The 9,399-nt window shown below is 45.9% G+C and overlaps 1 protein-coding gene across 2 annotated transcripts in view; it reads right to left on the minus strand.

Moving 5' to 3' along the window:
* The window catches only part of STAG1 (STAG1 cohesin complex component), a 406,617-nt gene extending 403,864 nt beyond the window's left edge, over positions 1–2,753 (minus strand). The window contains exon 1 of one of the 2 annotated variants that reach the window (XM_024244311.3): positions 2,412–2,753. The gene's annotated coding sequence lies outside the window, so the exon portion shown is untranslated. The remainder of the gene's footprint in view (positions 1–2,411) is intronic. The other variant, XM_063722218.1, reaches the window with a different exon arrangement.
* Positions 2,754–9,399: the final 6,646 nt, after the last annotated feature.

The raw sequence follows: 9,399 nt of genomic DNA on the forward strand, positions 1-9,399 counted from the left end.
AGCCTCAAATATGAACTGCAACCACAGCTGACACCCTGATTTTAGCCTATGAGATGCTCAGCTATACCTCCCCAAACTTCTGATCTATGGAAGCTGAAATAATTGTTAATCTGCTAAGTGTGAAATTTGTTATGCATCAAAAAAAAAAAAAAGAAACAAAGAAACTAATATACCCCCCTAAAGATATAAAGATACAAAACAAAACAACAAATAAAAGGGGAAACAAGAATGTATCTTTCCCAGAGTACATTATTTCTTCTCACAGCACTGAGATTATAAACATATACAAAGTCAGAATCAAGGAAAAAAAGACTAAAACTGTACAAAATTCTGTAAATTTTAAGTTATAGCAATTAAATGTGTGTTTTTCACAGACATCTTGTTACACAATCACCATAAGATACTATCCCCATTTTATTTTATTTTTTTAAAGAGATGGGGTCTTGTATGTTGCCCAGGCAGGCCTCAAGCTCCTGGGTTTAAGGGTTCCTCCTGCCTCACTACAGACTAGCTGGAACTACAGGAGTGCACCACTGGGCCCGGCTCCCCATTTTTAGAGATAAAGAAACTAAGGCTCAAAGGTAACATCCTGAACACCACAAACCCAGGGGAAGTTCAAAGTAACTTCGGTCCAGGACCCACTCCTTCTCCCCTACACCATAGTGCCTTTAAGGCTTTAAAAGAGCCAATCAAATCTACAGTCATTTTATTAGTCTCTTCAAAGGAGGCAATCCTAGTAACACAACAAACTTCCATATTTTGCATCTATTTAAATATTCCTTAGCTTTATCAGAACATCGAAACTGAAGTGGATACAGAAAAATTTCCACTCAAAAGCAGTTGGTTTGTGAAAATGACCACTGGTAGATCACTTGAATTAATTTAGTTTACTCGAAGTACTTTTTAAATATGTAAAGGAAAAAGCGTGGCGAAACACCTGTAGATCTACAACTTTATTTGGGTAACAATTTGTCTTATAAGTATTCTTAATCATCAAAAGCAAGAAATAACATTTCTGCTTCTTTCCATTCCATATTTCCCTACTTGGTTAAAATTTTTTAGTCTGAATTCTTCATACATTATGAATATTAGAACAAGGTACGTTATATTACCATACAATAAACAAGTTATTTTTATTTTCACTGTTCTGTATATTTCCCTAAGTGCTTCACCATCAGAATGTGCAATTTTCTTAAAACACGAGGAAAACTAAAATGTAGAGTCACATTCAAATTCCACATAAGTTACAAATCACACAACTTTGTGCCAATTCAGATACTTTCTCGTGTAAACACTATTTTTGCGAAGATGCAAAAGTCTTTCTAGTCAGAACCACGAGAATAAACTCTATCCATCTTAACACCAACTTTAACAGCAAATAATTTTTTTTATCACAAATTGCATTTTTTTGGTCTGTAAGTGTCCAAAACTATCCCATGACTTATACGTCCCGAGCACGATTCCCTGCAATGTGAAGAGAATCATTAACATTTCAAATGTGGGTAGATGGGGGTGACGTGACAATTCTAAAACCTGAAAATTTCTTAGTACCCATACCATACAAGAAGCACCCAGTTCGGACCCTGCAAACGAGGCTCAAGTCCAACTCCAAGCACTCTAGTTTCCCACCCCGCCCCCACCTCGAGAAAGGAGGGAAAACAACTTTTATTGGCCTTGTCTCTCAGGGGACTGGCAAACTAGCGGGGCAGTGCTTAGGCCTGGACACGTTTCACAAGGAGGCCCCTGTCGGGGGCTGAGAGGGCAGATAGCTGGAAAGCCCAGCATTGACGCCCCATCTCCCCCAGCCGCCACCCCCCTGCCCCACCCCGCCAACAAGAAGCCTGAGCCAGCCGCCCCGCCGAGCGACCCCCCAGGCCCCTCCGCTGAGATGAACTCGTTGTCATGTGACGCTGCCGCCGCTAAAACACCGCAGAAACGCAGGTCGGCGGGCGGCGGAAGGCATTCGCGCCAGCCCGCCTCGGCCCGGCCCCGCTGGGCGCGGGCGAGTCCCGAGAGCCCGGGCGGGGGGGCGGAGGGCGGGCTTGGCGGCGGGCCCAAGCGCGCCACAAAGGCTTCCGCGCCTGTCGCCGTAGTGCCGGGGCGGGCGGGGGCAAAATTTTCGGTGCCCGCGGGAGGGATGGCAAGCGACGAAGACGCCGGGGTGCCCGCCGCGCCCACAGACGCCTCTCTGGGCACTCGGACGGCCCACGACCGCCGCACCCTGCACAGGCCCGCGCGGCCTCCCTCCCCCGCACGGGGCCCGCGCCCGGCCCGCCCGCTCGCTCGCCGCTCGCGCTCTCTCGCTCTCGCCCGGCCTCCATCTTGGATCGGCGCTTCCAGCCCCCGCGCCGCTGCCGCCGCATTCCCCCTCTTTCCCGCCCCCCGCCGCCGTCGCCGCCGCCCGCACTCACCTCAGCTGCCCATCCGGGCGCCGCCGACCATCGACCTAGTTTCCCCCCAAAAGTCTCCGGTGTGTTATTCCCGATGTGGGGGGGTTGTTACGGGGTGGTCGCCGGGGGTTCGGGAGCGGGGGCCGCGCCTTCAACGGAGCTGCAATCCTAACCCGCCATCTGGTGGCATTTTCCACACGCCAATGGCGCCGCTGCAGACTTGGGTCCGGACCGCCCTCTGCTGGCCGCGGTGCTCACTGCCTTGCTGACGGGACGGGCCTGCCCGGAAAGGGGAGGGAGCTGAGGCGCGAGCTAGGGGCCGCGGCAGGGGCGCGCGCAAACGCTTTCCAGTGGGGATTGCGCGCACGCGCACTAGCGGGGCGGGAAACGTGGCCGCTGCGTGGCGGCCCCGCCCCCACACGGAGAGCTCGTGAAGTTCAGCCAATCGCAAGCTGCGTAGGCTTCTAGATAAGGGCGCTGTGGACGGTTCTTGGGCCGCCCGAGGCTGGCGGAAGGACGGACACGGTGGCGCCTGCGCGTCTGGCTCGCCGCGTTGCCGCCCGCCATTTTTGGAGCTTCTTGGAGACCTAGGGAGGAACCCGCCCCGGGTTCCTTCACCGAGGCTCCTCCCTAGATCTCAGGGTCGGCGCTTTCCTCTGTTACGCCCGGCTCCTATTGCCCGCATCCGCAGCTCTCGAGACGCCCTGCGGAAACCCGAGGGTGAGGCCGCGCAGATCCCTGCTCCCACTTGGATTTAGCAAGGGCCTCAGAGCTTAGCATTGTATTCGCGATTTACGGTTGACAAGCGCTTTCACCAGGCGGGAGTGAAAAGGTTTCAAAGGGACTATTGGGGGCTTCCCTCGCCATTAATCTAGACGAAACACTGCCGGCCCCAGGCCGATTGGCGTCATCCTGCCTCTGTAAAGCACATCCTTTCCGTGGTGCCGGCTTTGCATAAGGCGGCAGCATTGGCTAGTTTGTGAGAAGAGAATATAACTAGACTGAGAAAATAGACTCAGCTGTGAAATTGGATTTCTCCCTCCACAACCTAGGACTACTTTCAGTAGCTCTGAAATAAACATGAAAATCTTAGCCTTCTAGATGCCAAAAGAGAAATAATGAGTAAGGTGAAATCATTAACAAACTACTTATGTTGAACGTCACCTCTTCCCTGATCTCCACCTGCCCGTCCGTGGCTATGGATCCCTACCTTTCACCTGCTTACAACTTTTCACCACAAAAGTGAATCCTTACTCTCCTGGATCATTAGCCCCATATATGACTAACTTCTCTATCGCTATAGCCAACTCTATTTCAGTATGGAATCGCTCAACTACTTTATAGTCTTAAGGGCCTATCTCCAGTAGGTTACCCCTATTTGTGTTTTCTCTCTCAAGGGTTTACAAGATGTGTGGCTTTTCGCTGGAGGAAGTCATAACTGACCAGATTGGATATGAATTCGTGACTGGACTCCTACTTATAATTTTCTTGGGCTTTCTTCTCATCTCTGGCTGATCTCCTATTTTCCACAAAGGCTGTTTCAAGCTTTCCATGTTGTTAAAGATGCCAGTCCCAGTCCATACTAATAGATAAATTCATCCAGTTTCCTGGGCTCAAAGCTATGGGACTCCAATTCCGGTTTGACCTTCCCTCCATTATAAAATATCTGTGACCACCTCCTGTTCGTGATCCCAAAACTTCTAACCAAATTAACCCAGAACCCTTCTCTCCAAAGCCACTCCCTCTGCCTGAAACTATGCCATCCTTTCCCACCTTCTCCTTCCACCACTACTTTCCTAGCGCCTTATAATGTAAATATGTTCTTATCCACTGTCTTCTTCCTTTCTGTTTCTCAAAAGTTTCTGTTGTCTTGGCTGGGTGCGGTGGCTCACACCTGTAATCCCAGCACTTTGTGAGGCCGAGGCGGGCGGATAACATGAGGTCAGGAGTTCGAGACTACCCTGGCCAACATGGTGAAACCCTGTCTCTACTAAAAATACAAACATTAACCAGGCGTGCTGGTGTGCGCCTGTAATGCCAGCTACTCGGGAGGCTGAGGCAGGAGAATCTCTCGAACCCGGGAGGTGAAGGTTGCAGTGAGCCGAGATCACACCACTGCACTCCAGCCTGGGCGACAAGAGTGAGACTCTGTCTCAAAAAAAAAGAAGTTTCTGTTGTCTTTTTTTTTTTTAATTCAGTGATGTTACTACCTCCAGTTGCTATGCTATCAACCTTCCTTTTCATTGACACATTCTCAAAAGAAACAGTTACGGTTTTCACCAATCCCCATCCCCTACTTGAAACCCTTTTTCCGTTTCTTTTAAGACACTTACCCGGATCTACACCTACCTAGTTTGCTGGTCTTCTGATTTCTTTGCTAGCACCTCCTCTTTCTTCAATCTGTTCTCTACTACATGCCTTCTCTTAGGTCTCCCAAAATTAGTCTGTTCTTGATTTTTCCTTAACTGAGTTTCCTCGTGTTCAGCTACTTGCCAGAAAGCTGCAGCTCAAACACTTAAAATAATTCATGTCTCTTACTTGAGTTTCCTAATTTATCCTAACATTGTAATTTCAGCATAGTGTAGTGATTAAGAACATGAACTGTGAAACCAGACTGGTCTGGAAAGCTTTGTAACCTTAGACAAATCTCTTTCTGTCTCAGTTTCCTCAACTGCAAAATGGAAATAGCAACAGTACCAATCTCATAGGGTTGTTATGAGTGTTAAACTATTTAACTATTTAATATTTAAACTATTTAATATATATTATAGAAATGCCATCAGCATTATTACATTTATTGTTTTTAACCTTAGTAAGAACTTTGTAGCATTTTTTTAAGTCTGAGGGCATGGGTAATCAACTTTCTAAGTTTATAGAAATCAAAAATTGTATTTTGCCCTCACACTTAATAATTGATTATAAGTAATTTTTATAACCAATTTTATAAATTGTTTATAAATAATTACATAGCAGCCTAGGCTCTAAATTGTAAGGCCAGACTTGATTATTTTCTTTCAAAAAAGCCTAAGTCCCATCATACCTCATTCAGATGGCTTGCTTTTTTTTCTACTGCTGCCATCCTTATTCAAACCCTTCTCCCCTCCCATTGCCTTACACCAAAACTATTGTAATAGCCTTGTAAACACCTCTCCCTTCATTCACCTCCCTTTTGTTTGTGTTTGTTTTTGAGACAGGGTCTTGCCGTGTTGCCCAGGCTGGAGTGCAGTGGTGCAGTCATAGCTCACTGCAACCTCTGACTTGGGCTCAAGTGATTCTCACACCTCAGCCTTGGTAGGTCTAGAGGTAGGTGCCATTGACCCACCTTCCCTCTACTCCCCACTCCTGCTTCACTTCTCTTTTTAAAATGCAACATTATTATACCTACACAAAAGTGTTCTGTGATTCCTATGGCTTAAAAGATATCATCTAAAATAGTTAATGACATTCAAGGCATGCCTTGATATTTTTTCATTTTTTTCTCCATTTCATTAGAAATTATTCACACTAGCTGACCTGTCTGATTAATCATAAATGTAAGTGAAGGGTAGATTTATTCATCCTTTACCTGTCTGGTAAGATAAAGTAATAAAGGTCCCATAACATGTTGACTTTGTTACAGAATTACACATAAAAGCAGAGGCTGCTTTTAAGAAATTCTTCCCCGCCCCGCCCCCGCCACCGACAGAGTTTTGATCTTGTTGCCCAGGCTGCAGTGCAATGGCACGATCTTGGCTCACCGCAGCCTCCAGGTTCAAGCAATTCTCCTGCCTCAGCCTCCCGACTAGCTGGGATTACAGGCATACTCCACCATGCCCAGCTAATTTTGTATTTTTAGTAGAGACGGGGTTTCACCACATTGCCCAGGCTGGTCTCAAACTCCCGACCTCGGGTGAGGCCTCCCAAAGTGCTGGGATTACAGGTGTGAGCCACTGTGCCTGGCCAATGAAATTCTTAATCAAGATTCCAATTCTCTTGGCAAGGATTTTCAAACACCACAATTTTTGTTAACAGCTTCAAGTCATACATATGATCAAAATATTTTTGAGGCATACAAAAACAATTCCCCAAAATACAGCACTTCAGCATGCTGAATGCTTTGAAAATTGAAAGGCCTCAGAACCAAGGTCTGTCTCCGACCTTTCCCTGTCTCCCTGATCCTCTTTCCCAAAGCACCAAGGGTACACTCTCTTTGGAATTTCCTTATCTGACCAAGAAAGCTTTTTTCCAAAAGAAATGCAATGTTGGCAGGGCAGGGCATGGTGGCTCATGCCTGTAATCCTAGCATTCTGGGAGGCCGAGGCGGATGGATCACCTGGGGTCAGGAGTTTAAGACCTGCCTGGCCAACATGGTGAAACCCTGTCTCTACTAAAAAAAATTAGTCAAGCATGGTGGCGCATGCGTGTATTCCTAGCTACCGGGGAGGATGAGGCAGGAGAACAGCTTGAACCTGGGAGGCGGAGGTTGCAGTGAGCTGAGATTGCACCACTGCACTGCAGCCTGGGTGACAGAACAAGACTCTGTCTAAAAAAAAATAAAAAATAAATGAAGAAATGCAATGTTGTAAAACTCTCTCCCTAGTAATCTCATCAAATAACCAGGAAATATCAACCACTAGAGAATAGATTGACAGTCACCATGACCTGACAGACTTTTCATCTGTTCTTCTGAGGGCAGCTCCAAGGGATTACCTGGAGGACTTTATCTGCATAATAAGACAATCTTTGTTCCTGTGCAGCTCTACACCTCACCTTCCCGTTAATGTCTGCCTTCCACCTCCAAGGTCCATTTGTTCTCCCTAATGACTTGCTGTTACTCAAAAGAATTTCTACATTTTCCATCTCCCCCTTCCCTTATGAAAAAGGGTATATAAGTTTCTTTACCACACTAAATAATGGGTAATCACTCTGGATTATTCACACACACACACGTTAATTTAAAAAGTTTGGTGTTTTTGAAACAGGATCTCACTCTGCCACCCAGACTAAAGTACAGTGGCACTATCACAGCTCACTGAAGCCTAAAAGTCCTGGGCTAAGTGATCCGCCTCAGCTTCCCAAGTAGCTGGGACTACTTGGGAAGTAGTACTTGCACACACCACCATGCACACTAATTAAAAAAAAAAAAAATCTTTGTAGAGATGAGGTCTCACTGTGTTGTCCAGGCCGGTCTCAAACTCCTGGACTCAAGCAATTCTCCCTACTTGGCCTCCCAAGATGCTGAGATTACAGGTGTGAGCCACTGCGCCCAGCCTAACGTGACTGTCGTCAGTTGATTTTTCAGCAAACCTTCAGCAGAGGGAAAACTTCCCTTTGTTATTACATATAAAAGTTCTCCCTTCACCCCTACAATATGAAAAAGAACGTAATTCTTCAGACACATGCCCATCAGAACTTTATTTCAACTCAATCTCTTAGCCAACCTGGTCCAAAAGTAGATATTTAATGTTGTAAATAGAAAAAAATGCATTCTATAGCCTATGAAATGGGAAGACATTGAACAGGGGTTGCAATAGTTTAAAAGATTTTTATATAGTGTTGTTTTACTGGGAGCTTTAGATTGCTTTTCTTGTTTTCCTTGCAAATATACCAAATTGTGTTTCTGAAAATGCATTAGTTATAATTAACATTTATTAACCAATAACATGAAAAACTTTGCTTTATAACCCAAAGAATTAGTTTCTGATTTTGTAGATTGCACAGTTTCTTTAAAATTTGGGCCAGACTTATGTCTTTTTCTCTCTGGATAATTTTAGCACACAAAAGTTTTCAGTTATTCTATTGGCCTTACAGTTAGAGTAAGACACATTAAATCAACTTTTTTTGCATGAGGATAATGGTGATATTTCTTACACAGAAAGGATTTTTAAAGTAAAATTTGGGCTGGGCCCGGTGGCTCATGCCTGTAATCCCAGCACTTTGGGAGGCCAAGATGGGCAGATCACTTGAGGTCAGGAGTTTGAGACCAGCCTGGCCAACATGGTGAAACCCCATCTCTACTACAACACAAAAATTAGCTGGGCGTGGTGGCACACACCTGTAATCCCAGCTACTTGAAAGGCTGAGGCAGGTGGCAAGAGAATCGGTTAAACCCAGGAGGCAGAGGTTGCAGTGAGCCAAGATTGCGCCACTGCACTCCAGCCTGGCTGACAGAGTGAGACTCCATCTCAAAAAAAAGGAAAAGTAAAATTTGATTCGTCATTCTTCCCTTTCCTTCCCCTTTTTCAGAGTTCCAAGTGCAACTGCTCAATATCTAGAGCAAAGGGAGGTCTTCTGATCAAGCTTCCTCACCCTTCATTTTTACCACCTCCACAAACCCTGCATTTCAGGGATCATGACCACTGTCTTATCTTAATCTCCCCCAAATCAAGTATTCCTTTGCATTTTTCACTTGGTCACAACGCATTTGTTCTTTCTTACGTTGGTAGACCTTTGCAAATATCAGAAATAATTTCCCTTCTTTTCTACTCTTGCAATTAAGGTGTGCTGCCAATTGGTGGCAGTAATATGCCATGGTGTCCTCCCTACTGGATTGAAACCATTATTTTTCCTTTTTTTTCTTTTTTTTTTTTTTAATTTTTTTTCTTTTTGGAGACAGAGTCTCACTCTGTCGTCCATGCTGGAGTGCAATGGCGCGATCTCAGCAAACTGCAACCTCCGCCTCCTGGGTTCAAGGAATTCTCCTGCCTCAGCCTCCCGAATAGCTGGGATTACAGGTGCCTGCCACCACGCCCGGCTAATTTTTGTATTTTTAGTAGAGACAGGGTTTCAACATGTTGGCCAGGCTGGTCTCAAACTCCTGACCTCAGGTGATCTGCCTGCCTCGGCCTCCCAAAGTGCTTGAATTACAGGCGTGAGCCACTGCGCCCAACCGGAAAACACTATTCTTTCTAAAACTGAGCAAGCAGCCAGGCCCAGTGACTCACACCTGTAATCACAGCACTTTAGGAGGCAGTCAGATCTTGAGGCCAGAAGTTAAAGACCAATCTGGGCAACATAGGGAGTCCCCATC

Source organism: Pongo abelii, chromosome 2 (genome assembly GCF_028885655.2).
Source record: "Pongo abelii isolate AG06213 chromosome 2, NHGRI_mPonAbe1-v2.0_pri, whole genome shotgun sequence".
Lineage (NCBI taxonomy): Eukaryota > Metazoa > Chordata > Mammalia > Primates > Hominidae > Pongo > Pongo abelii.